The sequence below is a fragment of the Cherax quadricarinatus genome, chromosome 36 (genome assembly GCF_038502225.1).
Source record: "Cherax quadricarinatus isolate ZL_2023a chromosome 36, ASM3850222v1, whole genome shotgun sequence".
Lineage (NCBI taxonomy): Eukaryota > Metazoa > Arthropoda > Malacostraca > Decapoda > Parastacidae > Cherax > Cherax quadricarinatus.
The window spans coordinates 11719432-11744920 of record NC_091327.1 but is presented as its reverse complement, the minus strand read 5'-3'; the positions used below and the strand labels follow the sequence as shown (position 1 = coordinate 11744920).

General features: G+C 43.3%; 1 protein-coding gene and 1 pseudogene across 1 annotated transcript in view; both read left to right on the top strand.

Annotated features, from left to right (window-relative positions):
• Gpa2 (Glycoprotein hormone alpha 2) overlaps positions 1 to 25489 on the top strand; it is a gene marked incomplete in the record, with an annotated part of 845288 nt that overhangs the window by 103683 nt on the left and 716116 nt on the right.
• Positions 15062 to 15821, top strand: LOC138853648 (300 kDa antigen AG231-like; annotated as a pseudogene).

Sequence of the window (25489 nt, the reverse complement as noted above, 5' to 3'; positions counted from 1 at the left end):
GGAGTGGACGTGTCAGCGGATGGGTCTATGAAAGATGAGGTGAATCATAGAATTGATGAGGGAAAAAGAGTGAGTGGTGCACTTAGGAGTCTGTGGAGACAAAGAACTTTGTCCTTGGAGGCAAAGAGGGGAATGTATGAGAGTATAGTTTTACCAACGCTCTTATATGGGTGTGAAGCGTGGGTGATGAATGTTGCAGCGAGGAGAAGGCTGGAGGCAGTGGAGATGTCATGTCTGAGGGCAATGTGTGGTGTGAATATAATGCAGAGAATTCGTAGTTTGGAAGTTAGGAGGAGGTGCGGGATTACCAAAACTGTTGTCCAGAGGGCTGAGGAAGGGTTGTTGAGGTGGTTCGGACATGTAGAGAGAATGGAGCGAAACAGAATGACTTCAAGAGTGTATCAGTCTGTAGTGGAAGGAAGGCGGGGTAGGGGTCGGCCTAGGAAGGGTTGGAGGGAGGGGGTAAAGGAGGTTTTGTGTGCGAGGGGCTTAGACTTCCAGCAGGCATGTGTGAGCGTGTTTGATAGGAGTGAATGGAGACAAATGGTTTTTAATACTTGACGTGCTGTTGGAGTGTGAGCAAAGTAACATTTATGAAGGGATTCAGGGAAACCGGCAGGCCGGACTTGAGTCCTGGAGATGGGAAGTACAGTGCCTGCACTCTGAAGGAGGGGTGTTAATGTTGCAGTTTAAAAACTGTAGTGTAAAGCACCCTTCTGGCAAGACAGTGATGGAGTGAATGATGGTGAAAGTTTTTCTTTTTCGGGCCACCCTGCCTTGGTGGGAATCGGCCGGTGTGATAATAAAAAAAATAATAATAATATTATGCAAATTCTCTGCTGCCTATTTGTCAACAATGCCAGGAAAAAAATTCTCCTCCTATTCCGTGTGCCTTAAATTTCCTCAATAGCCTCTGATGTGGAACTCTATCGAAAGCCTTTTTGAAGTCCATATACACAATATCATATTAATTACCATGATCTACCTCCTCAAACACCTTAGTGAAAAAAGTTAGTAAATTCGTTGTTGCTAATTGACCAGTTTAACCTATTTTACACGATATTATATATATATATATATATATATATATATATATATATATATATATATATATATATATATATATATATATATATATTATATATATATATATACATATATATATATATACATATATATATATATATATATATACATATATATATATATATATATATATATATATATGTATTGCTGGTTTTCTTTTTCTGTCTCATAAACACGCTAGATAACAGGGATATCTTGCTACTCCTACTTACACTTTGGTCACACTTCACAGACACGCACATGCATATATATATATACATACATCTAGGTTTTTCTCCTTATTCTAAATAGCTCTTGTTCTTTTTTATTTCTTCTATTGTCCATGGGGAAGTGGAAAAGAATCTTTCCTCCGTAAGCCATGCGTGTCGTATGAGGCGACTAAAATGCCAGGAGCAATGGGCTAGTAACCCCTTCTCCTGTATACATTTACTAAAAAAGAGAAGAAGAAAAACTTTATAAAACTGGGTTGTTTAAATGTGCGTGGATGTAGTGCGGATGACAAGAAACAGATGATTGCTGATGTTATGAATGAAAAGAAGTTGGATGTCCTGGCTCTAAGCGAAACAAAGCTGAAGGGGGTAGGAGAGTTTCAGTGGGGGGAAATAAATGGGATCAAATCTGGAGTATCTGAGAGAGTTAGAGCAAAGGAAGGGGTAGCAGTAATGTTAAATGATCAGTTATGGAAGGAGAAAAGAGAATATGAATGTGTAAATTCGAGAATTATGTGGATTAAAGTAAAGGTTGGATGCGAGAAGTGGGTCATAATAAGCGTGTATGCACCTGGAGAAGAGAGGAATGCAGAGGAGAGAGAGAGATTTTGGGAGATGTTAAGTGAATGTATAGGAGCCTTTGAACCAAGTGAGAGAGTAATTGTGGTAGGGGACCTGAATGCTAAAGTAGGAGAAACTTTTAGAGAGGGTGTGGTAGGTAAGTTTGGGGTGCCAGGTGTAAATGATAATGGGAGCCCTTTGATTGAACTTTGTATAGAAAGGGGTTTAGTTATAGGTAATACATATTTTAAGAAAAAGAGGATAAATAAGTATACACGATATGATGTAGGGCGAAATGACAGTAGTTTGTTGGATTATGTATTGGTAGATAAAAGACTGTTGAGTAGACTTCAGGATGTACATGTTTATCGAGGGGCCACAGATATATCAGATCACTTTCTAGTTGTAGCTACACTGAGAGTAAAAGGTAGATGGGATACAAGGAGAATAGAAGCATCAGGGAAGAGAGAGGTGAAGGTTTATAAACTAAAAGAGGAGGCAGTTAGGGTAAGATATAAACAGCTATTGGAGGATAGATGGGCTAATGAGAGCATAGGCAATGGGGTCGAAGAGGAATGGGGTAGGTTTAAAAATGTAGTGTTAGAGTGTTCAGCAGAAGTTTGTGGTTACAGGAAAGTGGGTGCAGGAGGGAAGAGGAGCGATTGGTGGAATGATGATGTAAAGAGAGTAGTAAGGGAGAAAAAGTTAGCATATGAGAAGTTTTTACAAAGTAGAAGTGATGCAAGGAGGGAAGAGTATATGGAGAAAAAGAGAGAGGTTAAGAGAATGGTGAAGCAATGTAAAAAGAGAGCAAATGAGAGAGTGGGTGAGCTGTTATCAACAAATTTTGTTGAAAATAAGAAAAAGTTTTGGAGTGAGATTAACAAGTTAAGGAAGCCTAGAGAACAAATGGATTTGTCAGTTAAAAATAGGAGAGGAGAGTTATTAAATGGAGAGTTAGAGGTATTGGGAAGATGGAGGGAATATTTTGAGGAATTGTTAAATGTTGATGAAGATAGGGAAGCTGTGATTTCGTGTATAGGGCAAGGAGGAATAACATCTTGTAGGAGTGAGGAAGAGCCAGTTGTGAGTGTGGGGGAAGTTCGTGAGGCAGTAGGTAAAATGAAAGGGGGTAAGGCAGCCGGGATTGATGGGATAAAGATAGAAATGTTAAAAGCAGGTGGGGATATAGTTTTGGAGTGGTTGGTGCAATTATTTAATAAATGTATGGAAGAGGGTAAGGTACCTAGGGATTGGCAGAGAGCATGCATAGTTCCTTTGTATAAAGGCAAAGGGGATAAAAGAGAGTGCAAAAATTATAGGGGGATAAGTCTGTTGAGTGTACCTGGTAAAGTGTATGGTAGAGTTATAATTGAAAGAATTAAGAGTAAGACGGAGAATAGGATAGCAGATGAACAAGGAGGCTTTAGGAAAGGTAGGGGGTGTGTGGACCAGGTGTTTACAGTGAAACATATAAGTGAACAGTATTTAGATAAGGCTAAAGAGGTCTTTGTGGCATTTATGGATTTGGAAAAGGCGTATGACAGGGTGGATAGGGGGGCAATGTGGCAGATGTTGCAAGTGTATGGTGTAGGAGGTAGGTTACTGAAAGCAGTGAAGAGTTTTTACGAGGATAGTGAGGCTCAAGTTAGAGTATGTAGGAAAGAGGGAAATTTTTTCCCAGTAAAAGTAGGCCTTAGACAAGGATGTGTGATGTCACCGTGGTTGTTTAATATATTTATAGATGGGGTTGTAAGAGAAGTAAATGCGAGGGTCTTGGCAAGAGGCGTGGAGTTAAAAGATAAAGAATCACACACAGGGTGGGAGTTGTCACAGCTGCTCTTTGCTGATGACACTGTGCTCTTGGGAGATTCTGAAGAGAAGCTGCAGAGATTGGTGGATGAATTTGGTAGGGTGTGCAAAAGAAGAAAATTAAAGGTGAATACAGGAAAGAGTAAGGTTATGAGGATAACAAGAAGATTAGGTGATGAAAGATTGAATATCAGATTGGAGGGAGAGAGTATGGAGGAGGTGAACGTATTCAGATATTTGGGAGTGGACGTGTCAGCGGATGGGTCTATGAAAGATGAGGTGAATCATAGAATTGATGAGGGAAAAAGAGTGAGTGGTGCACTTAGGAGTCTGTGGAGACAGAGAACTTTGTCCTTGGAGGCAAAGAGGGGAATGTATGAGAGTATAGTTTTACCAACGCTCTTATATGGGTGTGAAGCATGGGTGATGAATGTTGCAGCGAGGAGAAGGCTGGAGGCAGTGGAGATGTCATGTCTGAGGGCAATGTGTGGTGTGAATATAATGCAGAGAATTCGTAGTTTGGAAGTTAGGAGGAGGTGCGGGATTACCAAAACTGTTGTCCAGAGGGCTGAGGAAGGGTTGTTGAGGTGGTTCGGACATGTAGAGAGAATGGAGCGAAACAGAATAACTTCAAGAGTGTATCAGTCTGTAGTGGAAGGAAGGCGGGGTAGGGGTCGGCCTAGGAAGGGTTGGAGGGAGGGGGTAAAGGAGGTTTTGTGTGCGAGGGGCTTGGACTTCCAGCAGGCATGCGTGAGCGTGTTTGATAGGAGTGAATGGAGACAAATGGTTTTTAATACTTGACGTGCTGTTGGAGTGTGAGCAAAGTAACATTTATGAAGGGATTCAGGGAAACCGGCAGGCCGGACTTGAGTCCTGGAGATGGGAAGTACAGTGCCTGCACTCTGAAGGAGGGGTGTTAATGTTGCAGTTTAAAAACTGTAGTGTAAAGCACCCTTCTGGCAAGACATTGATGGAGTGAATGATGGTGAAAGTTTTTCTTTTTCAGGCCACCCTACCTTGGTGGGAATCGGCCAGTGTGTTAATAATAAAATAACTGTGTATATATATACATGTATATATATATATATATATATATATATATATATATATATATATATATATATATATATATATATATATATATATATAACACGGCGGCCGTTTCCCACTAAGGTATTGTGACCCAAAAGAAAAGAAAACACGAAAAGAAAGGAAAAGTTTTCGTTATCAGTGAACACTTTCATCACTCACTCATAATCACTGTCTCTGCAGAGGCGCTCAGATACGACAGTTTATATAGTCCCTCCAAACTGCCAATATCCAAAACCTCTCCTTTAAAGTGCAGGCATTGTACTTCCCATTTCCAGGACTCAAATCCGGCTAACCGGTTTCCCTGAATCCCTTCAGTAAATATCAGATCCCAAAAACGATTCGTCCCCATTCACTCCTATCTAACACGCTCACGCACGATTGCTGGAAATCCAAGCCCCTCGCCCAGAAAACCTCCTTTACCACCTCCCTCCAACCTTTTCGATAACTACCCCTACCCCACCTTCCTTCCCCTACAGATTTATACGTTATCCAAGTCAATCTACATTGCTCCATCCTCTCTAAATGACCAAACCACCTCAAGAACCCCTCTTCAGCCCTCTGACTAATGCTTTAAGAAACTCCACAATTCCTCCTAATTTCCACACTACGAATTCTCTGCATAATATTTACACCACACATTGCCCTTAGACAGGACATCATCACTGCCTCCAGCCGCCTCCTCGTTGCAGCATTTACAACCCAAGATTCACACGCATATAAGAGTGTTGGTATCACTATACTTTCGTACATTTTCTTCTTTGCCTCCATGGATAACGTTTTTTGTCTCCACATATACCTCAACGCACCACTCACCTTTTTTCCTTCATAAATTCTATGGTTAACCTCATCCTTCATGAATCCATCCGATGACACTTCAACTCCCAAATATCTGAAAACATTCACTTCATCCATACTTCATCTCTCCAATGTGATATCCATTTTTTCTTTATCTAAATCATTTGATACCCTCATCACCTTACTCTGATCTATATTCATTTTCAACTTTCTGCCTTTACACACACTCCCAAACTCGTCCACTAACCTTTGTAACTTTCCTTTAGAATCTCCCATAAGCACAGTAACATCAGCAAAAGTAACTGTGTCAACTTCCATTTTGTATTTGATTCCCCAAATTTAATCCCACCCCTCTCCCCAACTCCCTAGCATTTACTTTTCTTACAACCCTATCCATAAATATGTTAAACAACCATAGTGACATTACACATCCCTGTTGAAGACCTTCTTTTAACGGGAAATGGTCTCCCTCCTTCCTACACACCCTAACCTGAGCATCACTATCTTCATAAAAACTCTTTACAGTATTTAGTAACTTACTACCTTTTCCATACAGTTGCAACATCTGCCACATTTCTCCCCTACTCAGTCTGTCATATGCCTTTTCTAAATTCATAAATGCACTGAAAACTTCCCTACCTTTATTTAAATACTGTTCACATATATGCTTCAATTGAAACACTTGATATAGACAACCTCTACCCACCCTAAAGCCTCCTTGCTCATCTGCAATCCTACTCTGTCTTACCTCTAATTCTTTCAATAATAACCCTTCCGTACACTTTACCTGGTATACTCAGTAAACTTGTTCCCCTATAATTTTTACAATCTCTTTTATCCCCCTTCCCTTTATATAAAGGAACAATGCATGCTTTCTACCAATCCCTAGGTACCTTCACCTCTTTGATACATTTATTAAACAAAAATATCAACCACTCCAACACTATATCCTCCCCTGCTTTTAACATTTCTGTCATGATCCCGTCAGTTCCAGCTGCTTTACCCCCTTTCATTTTGCGTAATGCCTCACACACCTCCCCCACACTCTCATCCTGCTCTTCTTCACTCCTAAAAGATGGTATACGTCCCTGCCCAGTGCATGAAATTACCGCCTCCCTTTCTTCATTGACATTTAAAAGTCCCTCAAAATATTCCCACTATCTACCCTATACTTTCAGCTCCCCATCCACTAACTCCTCTACTCTGTTTTAACTGACAAATCCATTCATTCCCTAGGCTTTCTTAACTTGTTTATCTCACTCCAAATTTTTTTCTAATTCGCAGGAAAATTTCTTGACAGTGCTTCTCCCATTCTCTCATTGCTTTCCTTTTGCACTCTCTCACCACTTTCTTTTACTCTCCATATACTCTGCTCTTCTTATATCACTTATGCTTTGTAAAAACCTCTCATAAACTACCTTTTTGTCTTTTATTACACCCTTCACTTCATCATTCCACCAATCACTCCTCTCTCCTCCTGCACCCACCCTCCTATAGCTACAAACTTCTGCCCCACATTCTAATACTGCTTTTTTAAAACTATTCCAACCCTCTTCAACCCCCCCCCCTTCACTACTCATACTTGCACTAGCCTACCTTTCTGCCAATAGTTGCTTATATCTCACCATAACTTCCTCCTCACTTAGTTCTTAAACATTCACCTCTCTCTTACTCTCGTTGCCCTTTTCCTTTTGTCCCATCTACCTCTTACTCTAACTGTAACTACAACTAAATAATGATCCAATATATAAGTTGCCCCTCTATAAACATGTACATCCTGAAGCCTATCTATCAACCTTTTATCCACAAATAAATAATCTAGCAAACTACTTTCATTACGTGCTACATCATACCTTGTATACTTATTTATCTTCTTTTTCATAAAATATGTATTTCTTATTACCAAATATCATTCTGCACATAGTTCAATTAAAGGCTTCCCTTTTTCATTTACCCCTGGCACCCCAAATTTACATACTACTCCCTCCACAACATTTTTTCCCACTTTAACACTGAGATCCTCAACCACAAGTACTCTTTCATTTGGTTCAAAACTCCCCACGCACTCACTCAACATTTCCCAAAATCTCTCTCTCTCTCTCCTCTACACTTCTATCTTCTCCTGGTACATAAACACTTACTATAACCCACTTTTCACATTCAACCCTTATTTTACTGTAAATAATCCTTGAATTTATTAATTTATATTCCCTCTCTTCCTGCCATAACTTATCCTTCAACATTATTGCAACTCCTTCCTTAGCTCTAACTCTATTAGAAACCCCTGACATAATCCCATTTACTTCTTCCCAGTAAAAGTCTCGTACTCCTTTCCATCTTCTTCTCATTCATAACAACCACAATCATATCTTGTCATTCACACAACATCCACGCACATTCAAACATCCCACACACATACCACACAAAACCGTGAAGGTTTTCTTCTTTTTCTTTTCAGTAAGCTATACGGGAAATGGAGTTACTAGCCCATTGCCCCCAGCATTTTAGTTGACTTTTACAACATGCATGGCTCACAGAGGAAAGATTCTTATTCCACTTCCCCATGGACATGAAAGGAAAAGCAATAAGAACAAGAACTATTAAGATAAAATCAAAGAAAAACTTAGATGAGTGTGTATACATAAACGTGTACATGCATGTATGCATTCTCCCTCCACTACATCACTTTACAAACTATTCCACTTCCTGACAACTCTATGACTAAAGAAATACTTCCTAACATCCCTGTGACCCATCTGAGTCTTCAGCTTCCAATTGTTATCCCTTGCTGCTGTGTCTCACCTCTGGAACATCCTGTCTCTGTCCACCTTGTCAATTGCTCTCAGTATTTAATATGTCGTTATCATATCCCTCCGATCTCTCCTGTCCTCCAGTGTCGTCAGGTGGATTTTCCTTAACTTCATAGGCCATGCCCCTTAGCTCCGGGACTAGTCTCGTTGCAAATCTTACATGCTTGGCTAGGTGTAGATTACAGACTGATGCTGCATACTCTAATATGGGCCTAACGTACACGGTGTACAGGGTCCTGAACGATTCCTTTCTGAGATTACGGAATACTGATTGGTGTGCGCTACAGATGTGCTCGGTATCATACTCAGCCAAAGATCCTTTTCCTTGAGTGATGTTTGTTGCTTCTGGTCCCCTAACTGTACTCCGTCTGCGGTCTTTTTTGCCATTCCCCAACCTTCATGACTTGGAACTTGGTGGGGTTGAACTCCAGGAGCTATTCTCTGGACCAGGCCTACAGCCTCTCTAGATCCCTTTGTAGTCCTACCTCTGTGTGTGTGTATTCATCTAATTGTACTCACCTAATTGTGGTTGCAGGGGTCGAGACTCAGCTCCTGGCCCAGCCTCTTCACCGAGTGCTCCTAGGTCCTCTCTCTCCCTGCTCCATGAGCTTTATCATATCTCATCTTAAAGCTATGTATGATTCCTGCCTCCACTACCTCACTTGCTAGGCTATTCCACTTCCTGACTACTCTATGACTGAAGAATTACTTCCTAACATCCCTTTGTGTGTGTGTGTGTGTGTATTGCCACCCCTGAATGGGTCACAATGTATATAATGTATATTACCTGTTCATATAATTTCATATTGCTTATATTTGCGATATTAGCTAAATCGTAAATATATTGCTTTATATTATTATTTGACTTAGTTTATATTATTAGGTAGGATGTAACATTTATATATTATTCAGTGCTCATAGTTCGAGTGTTAAGTAGCTGACAGCCTTGTCTAACTACTGTAGTTTTCACTTCGCTCGTTACGCTGCCGGCTTCTGTGTTGCTGGGCAAAAGCAGTCCACGGAGAGTCAAGTGATCAGGGTGGGGTGTTCACACCTCACCAGGAGAGTCTAGCTGGCCTGCGCTTATTATTGCCGGTCTGACGTGCCTTCCAACAACACGGCCTCTCCAGCTCTCCATTGCTGGTCCTTGTTGGAAAATCGTCTCTGTCGTTTTCTTGTTTTGGTTCTGTGTAACTCTGTTCACAGAACTTTGCCTAGACTTAGTGATTTTCGACGTTGTACTGAGGTTGTGTGTCTCATAGACACTCTGAGAAACTCAGGTCCTGAGCTGTAGCTTCTGACCTAATTTGTACTGGTATCTGTGTACTGACACAGTCGGGGATTTTCTAATGCTGAACTTAGATTCAGTAGTATGGGAGTTTTGTGACTTGTGGAGGATCTGCAGATGGTCCCTACTTAGTGTCGTTATATTATCTCCTTGTTCCTGATTCTGTGTTGCTGTTGCTTGTTAAATTGCTGTTCGGCTTACAGTCGTTTTATTGTTCAAGCAAGCTGTTCTGATTGCCAGGTTGGTCAAGAAGTTAGTTTATGTGAGGACTTTTAGTCAGTCACTGGTTAAGTCTTGTCAAGTCTTGAGACATAGCGAACTACTTAGAGCACTTACACACAAACTTACTTGTATATATATGTATTATGCTATTAAATACTAACAATGTACCAGACGGTACTTAAAAGCCATAAAGATGTGATATGTGCCTTCAGCACAATACTACTGTACACGAGAGAAGTGTAGGAACTTGCATCCTATATTATATTCAATTATTTACTATAATTTACTTTGATAATATATGCTTAGACAACTTAATTGTTATTAATAAACTTATTAAATTTTAATTTCTTTAGTTAGTAGCCTACCAGTTGTAATCCTGAAGCACTATTGAATCTTACTAAATTCTAATGGATAATTGGACCAGGATACTGACTACTTGTTACAAAATCCCAGTAACAGGCTGGATGCTCGAGGGGCAGTCCTTTCTAGTATTTACTGGAGATCTCTATCATTATTAGAAATCGTTTTATTTATAACAGTGTGTGTGTGTGCCTGTGTGTGTGTGCCTGTGTATGTGTGTATGTGTGTTGCTTTTAACCTATCGGTCGTTTCTCACTGAAATTCCGTGATCCGAAAAAGATAAAACAATTTCACCGTCATTCATTCAAGTACTGTCTTGCCTGAAGAGTCTGTAACGTTCCCCTTCCCCATCTGAGTGCTGACACTGTACTTCCCATATCCAGCGCTCAAGTCCAGCTAACTTCTTTTTCGAATCCCATTAAAAGGTTACTTGGCTTACAGTTCGGCAGTTCCTCAAATAAAACAAAAAAAAAAACACTTCCATTCATTCCCAGCAGGCCCGCACATGACTGATGGATGTCCAAGCCCCTAGCGCTCAAAACATCCTTGATCTCCTTCCTCCAAAAATTTTCAGGATGATCCCTACCTCTTCTTCCGTCCACTCCAGATTTAAACTCTTTCCTATTTAGCCTATTTTGATCCAGCTCATATTTATGGAACAACCCAACCCAAATGTAAACCCCTGACCACTGTATGAGCATCATACCATATTTCTGACTCAAACTAAGGCCCTCAGTGTGAAGATCACAACATGAGGACCTCAGTGTGAGGACCACGGTGTGAAGAACCACAGTGTGAGGCCCACAGGGGCCAGGAGCTCGGACTCGACCCCCGCAACCTCAATGTGGGGACCACATTGGGAGCACCTCAGCGTGAGCACCTCTTCAGATGAAGAGAACATCAGTGTTAAGTGAAAATATACGTACTCGTTCGAAGCATTGACCATACTGGTAACAATGCACTTGACATTTATGCAAATATACTAACCTCACCAAGAGTTCCCAAACTTAATCTACTTCATTATAATGATTCCAAGCCTATAAGTGAACATATTTTTCACGATAATTACCACTATCTCTAAATATATTAAAACTATCTAATTGGACTCAGTCTTTTCCCAACCTCTTGTAAATATATTTTCATAATGTTATTGAAAAACCTCCCTTCCCACTAAGCAAACATCATTACACGCAGAGGTCAGTCACTCAAATCTCACACTAAGATCTGCCGTTCAGATGTATCACTAAGATCTTCAACTCCGATCTGTCACTAAGATCTGCAACTCAGATCTGTTATTCAGAATTAATGTTTGCTTGGGAAGCATCGTCATTTAGCAGATGTAACTTTCTGAATACCCACCAAATTGAATCACCCTAAGAATATGCAGCATCTCAACAATATCCAGCATCCCACCAACATGTTGGATCAGAAAAGCATGCAACATCCTACCAACACCCAGCATTCCATCAACACCTATCATCCCAACAACATGCAACATCCCACCAGTATCCAGCATCCCACCAGCATGCAGCATCCCACCAACATGCAGCATCCCACCAACATGCAGCATCACACCAATATCCAGCATCCCACCAACATGCAGTATCCCACCAATATACAGCATCCCACCAACATGCAGCATCCTACCAACTTCTATCATTCCACCAACATGCAGCATCCCACCAACATGCAGCATCGAACCAATATATAGCATTCCACCAACATCTATCATTCCACTAACATCCAGCATTCCACCAACATGCAGTATCCCACCAAAATCCAGCATCCCACTAATATTCAGCATTCCACCACTTTCCATGAACCCACCAACATCCACCAACCCAACAACATGCAGCATCTTCCCAACATGCACTATCCCACCAACATGCAGCTTCCCAGAAACACACAATATCCTACCAGAATGCAGTGGTCCATTAACATGCAGAGTCCCACCAACATGATGCCTTCTTCCACCACTGTGCGTCCAATCAACAAATAAAATACTCCTCACAAACTGTATAAACTCCCAGCACTCTGAACTACTCCCCACCAACTGAAGAATTTATTCAACACCCAGGAAAAAAATTCCCGTGAGGGGAAAAATTTCTTCATGATTCGAAAAACCTGTCAGGAACTAAAATATTCTTGAAAAACTCAAGTTCAAAGTTTCCATTCATTGTAGAGAAAACTTGAAGCAAGAAAAAAATATAGGCAACAGAGGTGATAAGAGGTGTCAGGGTGGGAGAGGAGAGATAAGGGGTTGCAGAGGAGTGGTAAAGGGTGGCAGAAGAGTGGTAAGGGGTGGTAGAAGAGTGGTAAGGGGTGGCAGAGGAGTGGTAAAGGGTGGCAGAAGAGTGGTAAGGGGTGGTAGAAGAGTGGTAAGGGGTGGCAGAGGAGTCCTAACGGGTGGCAGATGAGTGGTAACGGGTGACAGAGGAGAGGTACCAAGTTGCAGATTAGACGCAAAGAGGTGGTAGAGGAGAGGTATGGGGGTAGCAGGTTAGAGGTAAAGGGGTGGTAGAGGTGAGGTAATGGGTGGCTGGAAGAAATAGTAGGGCTTCAAGAAATGGATTACCGGATGGATGGAGTTATCATTTAGGGATTGATCAGTTAAACTGTATGAGGAATGGATGGTTAAACTATATGAGGGATGGATGGGTAATTAAACTGTGTGAGGGATGGATGGCTAATTAAACTGTCTGTGGAATGGAAGGTTAATTAAACTGTGTGAGAGATGAATGGTTAATTAAACTGTGTGAGGGATCGATGGTTAATTAAACTGTGTGAGGAATGGATGTTAGTTAAACTGTATGAGGGATGGATGTTAGTTAAACTGTGTGAGGCATGGATGGTTAAACTGTGCGAGGGATGGATGTTAAACTGTGTGAAGGATGGATGTTAGTTAAACAGTGTGAGGGATGGATGTTAAACTGTGTGAGGGATGGATGTTAGTTAAATTGTGTGAGGGATGGATGTTAAACTGTGTGAGGGATGGATGTTAGTTAAACAGTGTGAAGGATGGATGTTAAACTGAGTGAGGGATGGATGTTAGTTAAATTGTGTGAGGGATGGATGTTAGTTAAACTGTGTGAGGGATGGATGTTAAACTGTGTGAGGGATGGATGTTAGTTAAACTGTGTGAATGATGGATGTTAGTTAAACTGTGTGAGGGACGGATGTTAAACTGTGTGAGGGGTGGATGTTAGTTAAACTGTGTGAGGGATGGATGTCAAACTGTGTGAGGGATGGATGTTAAATTGTGTTAGGGATGGATGTCAAACTGTGTGAGGGATGGATGTTAAACTGTGTGAGAGATGGACGTTAAACTGTTAGAGGGATGGATGATAATTAAACTGTTTGAGGGATGGATGTTAGTTGAACTGTGTGAGGGATGGATGTTAGTTAAACTGTGTGAGGGATGGATGTTAGTTAAACTGTGTGAGGGATGGATGTTAGTTGAACTGTCTGAGGGATGGATGTTAGTTAAACTGTGTGAGGGATGGATGTTAAGGTGTGTCAGGGATGGATATTAAACTGTGTGAGGGATGGATGATAATTAAACTGTCTGAGGGATGGATGTTAGTTAAACTGTGTGAAGGATGGATGTTAAACTGTGTGAAGGATGGATGATAGCTAAACTGTCTGAGGGATGGATGTTAGTTTAGCTGTGTGAGGGATGGATGTTAGTTAAGCTGTGTGACGGATGGATGTTAGTTACACAGTGTGAGGGATGGATGTTAAACTGTGTGAGGGATGGATGTTAGTTAAACTGTGTGAGGGATGGATGTTAGTTAAACTGTGAGAAGGATGGATATTAGTTAAACTGTGTGAGGGATGGATGTTAAACTGTCTGAGGGATGGATGTTAGTTAAACTATGTGAGGGATGGATGTTAAACTGTCTGAGGGATGAATGTTAGTTAAACTGTGTGAGGGATGGATGGTTAAACTGTCTGAGGGATGAATGTTAAACTGTGTGAGGGATGGCAGTTAGTTAAACATAAACGAAACTGAGGTTTTAATAATCATTATTCTTGTGAGGAAAATAGAAGGAAGTCAGAAGTGGGTGGAGTGACACTCGAAAGTAACAACACAACCCAGAGTTACAACACAACACAGTGCTACAACACAACCCAGTGTTACAACACAGTTTTACAACACAACACAGTGTTACAACACAACACAGTGTTACAACACAGTGTTACAACACAGAGTTACAACACAACCCAGTGTTACAACACAGTGTTACAACACAACCCAGTGTTACAACACAACACAGAGTTACAACACAACACAGTGTTACAACACAACAGTGTAACAACACAACCCAGTGTTACAACACAACACAGTGTTACAACACAACACGGTGTTACAACACAACACAGTGTTACAACACAACACAATGTTACAACCCAACACAATGTTACAACACAGCACAGTGTTACAACACAACACAGTGTTACAACACAACACGGTGTTACAACACAACACAGTGTTACAACACAAAACAGTGTTACAACACAACACAGTGTTACAACACAACACAGTGTTACAACACAATACAGTGTTACAACACAACACAAAGTTACAACCCAACACAATGTTACAACACAACACAGTGTTACAACCCAACACAGTGTTACAACAGAACACAGTTACAACCCAACACAGTGTTACAACACAACACAATGTTGCAACACAACACAGTGTTACAACACAACACAGTGTTACAACACAACGCAGTTACAACCCAACAAAATGTTACAACACAACACAGTGTTACAACCCAACACAGTGTTACAACACAACACAGTTAAAACCCAACACAATGTTACAACACAACACAGTGTTACAACACAACACAGTGTTACAACACAACACAGTTACAACCCAACACAATGTTACAACACAACACAATGTTACAACACAACACAGTGTTACAACTCAACACAGTGTTACAACACAACACAGTGTTACAACACAACACAATGTTACAACACAACACAATGTTACAACACAACACAGTGTTACAACTCAACACAGTGTTACAACACAACACAGTGTTACAACACAACACAGTGTTACAACATAACACAGTGTTGCAACACAACACAGTGTTACAACACAACACAGTGTTACAACACAACACAGTGTTACAACACAACACAATGTTACAACACAACACAGTGTTACAACACAACACAGTGTTACAACTCAACACAGTGTTACAACACAACACAGTGTTACAACACAACACAGTGTTACAACACAACACAGTGTTACAACACAACACAGTGTTACAACACAACACAGTGTTACAACACAACACAATGTTACAACCCTACACAATGTTACAACACAACACAGTGTTACAACACAACACAGTTACAACCCAACACAATGTTACAACCCAACACAATGTTACAACACAACACAGTGTTACAAGACAACACAGTGTTACAACACAACACGGTGTTACAACACAACACAGTGTTACAACACAACACAGTGTTACAACACAACAGAGTGTTACAACACAACAGAGTGTTACAACACAACACAGTGTTACAACACAACACAGTGTTACAACACAACACAGTGTTACAACACAACACAGTGTTACAACACAACACAATGTTACAACACAACACAATGTTACAGCACAACACAGTGTTACAACACAACACAGTGTTACAACACAACACAATGTTACAACCCTACACAATGTTACAACACAACACAGTGTTACAACACAACACAGTGTTACAACACAACACAGTGTTACAACACAACACAGTTACAACACAACACAGTGTTACAACACAACACAATGTTACAACCCTACACAATGTTACAACACAACACAGTGTTACAACACAACACAGTGTTACAACACAACACAATGTTACAACCCTACACAATGTTACAACACAACACAGTGTTACAACACAACACAATGTTACAACCCTACACAGTGTTACAACACAACACAGTGTTACAACACAACACAGTGTTACAACACAACACAGTGTTACAACACAACACAGTGTTACAACACAACACAGTGTTACAACACAACACAATGTTACAACCCTACACAATGTTACAACACAACACAGTGTTACAACACAACACAGTGTTACAACCCTACACAATGTTACAACACAACACAGTGTTACAACACAACACAGTGTTACAACACAACACAGTGTTACAACACAACACAGTGTTACAACACAACACAGTGTTACAACACAACACAGTGTTACAACACAACACAATGTTACAACACAACACAGTGTTACAACACAACGCAGTGTTACAACACAACACAATGTTACAACACAACACAATGTTACAACACAACACAGTGTTACAACACAACACAGTGTTACAACACAACACAGTGTTACAACACAACACAGTGTTACAACACAACACAGTGTTACAACACAACACAGTGTTACAACACAACACAGTGTTACAACACAACGCAGTGTTACAACACAACACAATGTTACAACACAACACAGTGTTACAACACAACACAGTGTTACAACACAACACAATGTTACAACACAACACAATGTTACAACACAACACAGTGTTACAACACAACACAGTGTTACAACACAACACAGTGTTACAACACAACACAATGTTACAACACTCCATGCGACGTTTTAGATTGACATTATTGTAAATATTTTTTGTTTTTTTATTGAAGACACCCATGATGGTGACACCCATGATGGTGACACCCATGATGGTGACACCCATGATGGTGACACCCATGATGGTGACACCCATGATGGTGACACCCATGATGGTGACACCCATGATGGTGACACCCATGATGGTGACACCCATGATGGTGACACCCATGATGGTGACACCCATGATCGTGGGATGGTGACACCCATGATCGTGGGATGGTGACACCCATGATCGTGGGATGGTGACACCCATGATCGTGGGATGGTGACACCCATGATCGTGGGATGGTGACACCCATGATCGTGGGATGGTGACACCCATGATCGTGGGATGGTGACACCCATGATCGTGGGATGGTGACACCCATGATCGTGGGATGGTGACAGCCATGATCGTGGGATGGTGACTCCCATGATCGTGGGATGGTGACACCCATGATCGTGGGATGGTGACTCCCATGATCGTGGGATGGTGACACCCATGATCGTGTGATGGTGACACCCATGATCGTGGGATGGTGACACCCATGATCGTGTGATGGTGACACCCATGATCGTGTGATGGTGACACCCATGATCGTGGGATGGTGACACCCATGATCGTGGGATGGTGACACCCATGATCGTGGGATGGTGACACCCATGATCGTGTGATGGTGACACCCATGATCGTGGGATGGTGACACCAATGATCGTGGGATGGTGACACCCATGATGATGTGATGGTGACACCCATGATGGTGTGATGGTGACACCCATGATGGTGTGATGGTGACACCCATGATGTGATGGTGACACCCATGATGGTGTGATGGTGACACCCATGATGGTGTGATGGTGACACACATGATGGTGGGATGGTGACACCCATGATGGTGTGATGGTGACACCCATGATGATGTGATGGTGACACCTATGATGGTGTGATGGTGACACCCATGATGGTGTGATGGTGACACCCATGATGGTGGGATGGTGACACCCATGATGGTGGGATGATGACACCCATGATCGTGGGATGGTGACACCCATGATCGTGGGATGGTGACACCCATGATCATGGGATGGTGACACCCATGATCGTGTGATGGTGACACCCATGATCGTGGGATGGTGACACCCATGATCGTGGGATGGTGACACCCATGATCGTGGGATGGTGACACCCATGATCGTGTGATGGTGACACCCATGATCGTGGGATGGTGACACCCATGATGATGTGATGGTGACACCCATGATGGTGTGATGGTGACACGCATGATGGTGTGATGGTGACACCCATGATGTGATGGTGACACCCATGATGGTGTGATGGTGACACCCATGATGGTGTGATGGTGACACACATGATGGTGGGATGGTGACACCCATGATGGTGTGATGGTGACACCCATGATGATGTGATGGTGACACCTATGATGGTGTGATGGTGACACCCATGATGGTGTGATGGTGACACCCATGATGGTGGGATGGTGACACCCATGATGGTGGGATGATGACACCCATGATCGTGGGATGGTGACACCCATGATCGTGGGATGGTGACACCCATGATCATGGGATGGTGACACCCATGATCGTGGGATGGTGACACCCATGATCGTGGGATGGTGACACCCATGATCGTGGGATGGTGACACCCATGATCGTGGGATGGTGACACCCATGATCGTGGGATGGTGACACTCATGATCGTGGGATGGTGACACCCATGGTCGTGGGATGGTGACACCCATGATGGTGGGATGGTGACACCCATGATCGTGGGATGGTGACACCCATGATCGTGGGATGGTGACACCCATGATCCTGGGATGGTGACACCCATGATGGTGGGATGGTGACACCCATGCTCGTGGGATGGTGACACCCGTGGGATGGTGACACCCATGATCGTGGGATGGTGACACCCATGATGGTGGGATGGTGACACCCATGATCGTGGGATGGTGACACCCATGATCGTGGGATGGTGACACCCATGATCGTGGGATGGTGACACCCATGATGGTGGGATGGTGACACCCATGATCGTGGGATGGTGACACCCATGATGGTGGGATGGTGACACATATGATGGTGGGATGGTGACACCCATGATGGTGGGATGGTGACACCCATGATCGTGGGATTGTGACACCCATGATCGTGGGATGGTGACACCCATGATCGTGGGATGGTGACACCCATGATCGTGGGATGGTGACACCCATGATGGTGTGATGGTGACACCCATGATGGTGTGATGGTGACACCCATGATCGTGGGATGGTGACACCCATGATGGTGGGATGGTGACACCCATGATGGTGGGATGGTGACACCCATGATCGTGGGATGGTGACACCCATGATCGTGGGATGGTGACACCCATGATCGTGGGATGGTGACACCCATGATCGTGGGATGGTGACACACATGATCGTGGGATGGTGACACCCATGATCGTGGGATGGTGACACCCATGATCGTGGGATGGTGACACCCATGATCGTGGGATGGTGACACCCATGATCGTGGGATGGTGACACCCATGATCGTGGGATGGTGACACCCATGATCGTGGGATGGTGACACCCATGATCGTGGGATGGTGACACCCATGATCGTGGGATGGTGACACCCATGATCGTGGGATGGTGACACCCATGATCGTGGGATGGTGACACCCATGATCGTGGGATGGTGACACCCATGATCGTGGGATGGTGACACCCATGATCGTGGGATGGTGACACCCATGATCGTGGGATGGTGACACCCATGATCGTGGGATGGTGACACCCATGATCGTGGGATGGTGACACACATGATCGTGGGATGGTGACACCCATGATCGTGGGATGGTGACACTCATGATCGTGGGATGGTGACCCCCATGATCGTGGGATGGTGACACCCATGATCGTGGGATGGTGACACCCATGATCGTGGGATGGTGACACCCATGATGGTGGGATGGTGACACCCATGATCGTGGGATGGTGACCCCCATGATCGTGGGATGGTGACACCCATGATCGTGGGATGGTGACACCCATGATCGTGGGATGGTGACACCCATGATGGTGGGATGGTGACACCCATGATCGTGGGATGGTGACACCCATGATCGTGGGATGGTGACACCCATGATCGTGGGATGGTGACACCCATGATCGTGGGATGGTGACACCCATGATCGTGTGATGGTGACACACATGATCGTGGGATGGTGACACCCATGATCGTGGGATGGTGACACCGATGATCGTGTGATGGTGACACCCATGATCGTGTGATCGTGACACCCATGATCGTGGGATGGTGACACCCATGATCGTGTGATGGTGACACCCATGATCGTGTGATGGTGACACCCATGATCGTGGGATGGTGACACCCATGATCGTGGGATGGTGACACCCATGATCGTGGGATGGTGACACCCATGATCGTGTGATGGTGACACCCATGATCATGGGATGGTGACACTCATGATCGTGGGATGGTGACACCCATGATGGTGGGATGGTGACACCCATGATGGTGGGATGGTGACACCCATGATCGTGGGATGGTGACACCCATGATCGTGGGATGGTGACACCCATGATGGTGGGATGGTGACACCCATGATCGTGGGATGGTGACACCCATGATCGTGGGATGGTGACACCCATGATCGTGGGATGGTGACACCCATGATCGTGGGATGTTGGCACCCATGATAGTGGGATGGTGACGTCCATAATAGTGGGATGGTGACACCCATGTTACTGGGTCAGTGGCACTCATGATGCTGGAACAGTGGTACTCATGATACTGGAACAGTGGTACTCAAGATGCTGGATCAGTTTTACTCATGATGCTGGAACAGTCACATTCATGATGTTGGGACAATGGTACGATAATGGTGGGACAATGACACCCATCATGCTGGAACAGTGGTAGTTATGATGCTGGAACAGTGGTAGTCATGATGCTGGAACAGTGGTAGTCATGATGCTGGAACAGTGGTAGTCATGATGCTGGAACAGTGGTAGTCATGATGCTGGAACAGTGGTAGTCATGATGCTGGAACAGTGGTAGTTCCTCCTGGTTGTCAACTCTTGCATGGAAGAAAATATTTAGAAATAATTACCACGATTCACGAAATGAAAGATGAAATAAAAATTACGAGTATTTCTAAGTAACATTTAAGGTCACCGACTGCAAGAAGTGAACCTGATGAAGTATATGTGGAAGGTCTTTAGTGAAAGTAAACCTCCTAGAGTGCAATGCACTACACACCTGACTCTACTGTCAACTTTTAATGATTCAAACGTATTTTGCAGTGGCTTAATCTATTTTTTTCATATATTCATTATGCTTGGTAGTGCCTACATGTTCTCTAATGCAAATATATTATGTAGTGCCACTCTCTTATTTGGTGCCAACATGTTATATAGTGCCAAACGTGTTGTGTAGTGACAACATGTTATGTAGTGCCATCATTCTTTGTGTACTTTCAATAAGTCGTAAAGTTCTATCTTGGGATGAACAGAGGAGGACGAACCATGGGCCTTTCAAAAGTCTGTGAAGATACCTCAGTCTCTGGTGACAGTCTCTGGTGTTAGCCTCTGGCGTCAGACTCTGGCGTCAGTCTCTGGCGTCAGTCTCTGGCGTCAGTCTCTGGCGTCAGTCTCTGGCATCAGTCTCTGGGGTCAGTGTCCGGCGTCAGTCTCTCTAGACTGGCTGACAATGACTGGCACCATCACCGCGAGTTCAAATGTCATTTAACTGCATCACAAGCGAGTTCCTTAAAGTTTTTTAATTACCCTCTAGTTAAATTTCTCTCAAGACTGTGTTGATTTCTTTCCCGCCTTCCCCCCCCCCCCTCAGCACTGTCAGGAAATTTTCTTCTTTTTCCTCACCACACAAAGCTCAAGGTTCATCCTCTTACGAAAAAGACTTTATTTAAACGGTCTCTTATGTATCGATGAGAATACATTCCACTGCCAAGCATATAGAATGAGTTACTCATGTGACTCCAGGTTATAATGACTAACATTACTGTTTCAGCTTTCCTTTGAGCACTCATACTATAACAGCTGACAAGTCCTTTCATTACCTAAGGACACCCAAAGCAGTAATATCTCAGGAACTGCAGAGCTGTCATGTCCTAGACACTCTCAAAACAATTATGTCACAGGGACTACCTTCTAAACTCACCCATCCCATAATTATCCCCCACCCCTTTTATACTCTTTGCCATCGCTTATCCATTTACTATCCTCCATTTTTGCTTTCTTTACCAACCAATTGTCTCCCACCGCTTATACATTTTCCCTATTTCCATATATCTGTCCCCATCTTTCTATACTTTCCTCCATCCCATTTACCTTCCCTCATTCACCCATTCCTCATCAATAAAAGCAACCACAATCTACCAGTTATTGCCACGGTTAGTCCATATTTAATTCCTAATAACTCTAAATGCAGCCACTGTGACCTTGAGTTCATTATAGCATATATGCTCTACCTGTCGCAAATGGCATTTCCCTCTTGCACTGTGGGACTCGGCTGGTGACGGCTGTGTGCTCGGGTAAGTGTGTGATAACAAGGAAGTGCGTGTGTAAGCTCCACCCACTCTTACTCTGAGGATCATAATATTATTTTTTTGCGTAATTCATCACCTCCTCGAGGTCAACTGGGCTATTATGATGTCACCGCTGAATGCAAACTCAAAAGAGATGCATCTACGCATGTGGGCACAGACAGGCAGACGGAGTGACAGCCAGACAGACAAACAGACACACATACACAAACACACACACACACACACACACACACATACACACACACAAACACACACACACACACACACACACACACACACATGAAGCACTAAACTACAGACCAGTGTCACTGACATGTATAGTATGCAAAGTCATGGAGAAGATTATCAGAAGAGTGGTGGAACACCTAGAAAGGAATGATCTCATCAACACCAGCCAACATGGCTTCAGGGACGGGAAATCCTGTGTCACAAACCTACTGGAGTTCTGTGACAAGGTGACAGCAGTAAGACAAGAGAGAGAGGGATGGGTGGATTGCATTTTCTTGGACTGCAAGAAGGCGCTTGACACAGTTCCACACAAGAGATTAGTGCAAAAACTGGAGGACCAAGCAGGGATAACAGGGAAGGCACTACAATGGATCAGGGAATACTTGTCAGGAAGACAGGAGCGAGTCATGGTACGTGGCGAGGTGCCAGAGTGGGCACCTGTGACAAGCGGGGTCCCACAGGGGTCAGTCCTAGGACAAGTGCTGTTTCTGGTATTTGTGAACGACATGACGGAAGGAATAGACTCTGAGGTGTCCCTGTTTGCAGATAACGTGAAGTTGATGAGAAGAATTCACTCGATCGAAGACCAAGCAGAACTACAAAGGGATCTGGACAGGCTGCAGATCTGGTCCAGCAATTGGCTCCTGGAGTTCAATCCCACCAAGTGCAAAGTCATGAAGATTGGGGAAGGGCAAAGAAGACTGCAGGGGGAGTACAGTCTAGGGGGCCAGAGACTACAAACCTCACTCAAGGAAAAAGATCTTGGGGTGAGTATAACACCAGTCAAATCTCCTGAAGCGCACATCAACCAAATAACTGCTGCAGCATATGGGCGCCTAGCAAACCTCAGAACAGCATTCCGACATCTTAATAAGGAATCGTTCAGGACCCTGTACACCGTGTACGTTAGGCCCATATTGGAGTATGCGGCACCAGTTTGGAACCCACACCTAGCCAAGGACTTAAAGAAACTAGAGAAAGTGCAAAGGTTTGCAACAAGTCCCAGAGCTAAGAGGTATGTCCTACGAGGAGAGGTTAAGGGAAATCAACCTGACGACACTGGAGGACAGGAGAGATAGGGGGGACATGATAACGACATACAAAATACTGAGAGGAATTGACAAGGTGGACAAAGACAGGATGTTCCAGAGATGGGACACAGCAACAAGGGGACACAGTTGAAAGTTGAAGACACAGATGAATCACAGGGATGTTAGGAAGTATTTCTTCAGTCATAGAGTTGTTAGGAAGTGGAACAGTCTGGCAAGTGATGTAGTGGAGGCAGGAACCATACATAGCTTTAAGACGAAGCTTAATAAAGCTCATGGAGCATGGAGAGAGAGAACCTAACAGCGACCAGTGAAGAGGCGGGGTCAGGAGCTTGGAATTAACCCCTGCAACCACAAGTAGATGAGTACACAAGCCAGGAGCTGTGTCTTGACCCCTGCAACTACATATAGGTGAGATTGGTGAGTACACATACACACACACTGACTGAAGATGAAATCATCTTGGGTATTACTGGAGGCGCAGAGGATCTGTCGTTAGGAGGAAGTCAGTAGTAACAAGGAAAATGCAATATACCTGGAAGACTTGAAATATGATTCCACTTTACATAAAGGGAAGTATAAGACTATAGATTAATTTTGCTATCATACTAGTGCTACAGATTTACGAAAGATTATTAAGAAAATAGTTAGGTATTTTCAAGGAAAAAGACGAATAAAATAACCAACGTATGTCTGGAGATGGCAGTTCTTTCCACACGATTCTCTACAGTTTCATGACAATGTGGTAGAGACAGAGAGGCAGAAAGAAGGTTTGGAAGGCTGTAGTTTTCTCTATTTTAAAAAAGCTCTCAGCCCAAACTGAAAGGTCAGGCAGGGGTAGCAAGGAAGCAGCTCAGGTAACGGACATAGTAATATCCAGGAAGGAGGTATCAGAGTGGCTGTGAGAAGGAAGGTCCCTCGTGGATCAGTGCTTGGCTACTCTGGACAAATGACATGTCAAAGGACAGTTAATCCCATATATAACTGCTTGCGTATGACGAGAGGTCAAGAGAAGGATACAACCCGGCGAGATCCAGGAAAGAAGTTACTGGTTTTACGAAGCACTTTGTCTTGTAGGGTGATTCATTGTATATGAGAATATAAAGGTAAATTCAACCATGTTCATTAACACTCGCAAGCCAAAACTATATTAGAAAATAAACATTACCACACAAGCGCACAAACTGACAACAACCATCCAAACAAGCGCACAAACTGACAACAGCTATCCAAACAAGCGCACAAACTGACAACAACTATTCAAACAAGCGCACAAACTCACAACAACCATCCAAACAAGCGCACAAACTGACAACAACCATCCAAACAAGCGCACAAACTTACAACAACCATCCAAACAAGCGCACAAACTCACAACAACCATCCAAACAAGCGCACAAACTCACAACAACCATCCAAACAAGCGCACAAACTTACAACAACCATCCAAACAAGCGCACAAACTCACAACAACCATCCAAACAAGCGCACAAACTCACAACAACCATCCAAACAAGCGCACAAACTGACAACAACCATCCAAACAAGCGCACAAACTTACAACAACCATCCAAACAAGCGCACAAACTCACAACAACCATCCAAACAAGCGCCCAAACTCACAACAACCATCCAAACAAGCGCACAAACTCACAACAACCATCCAAACAAGCGCA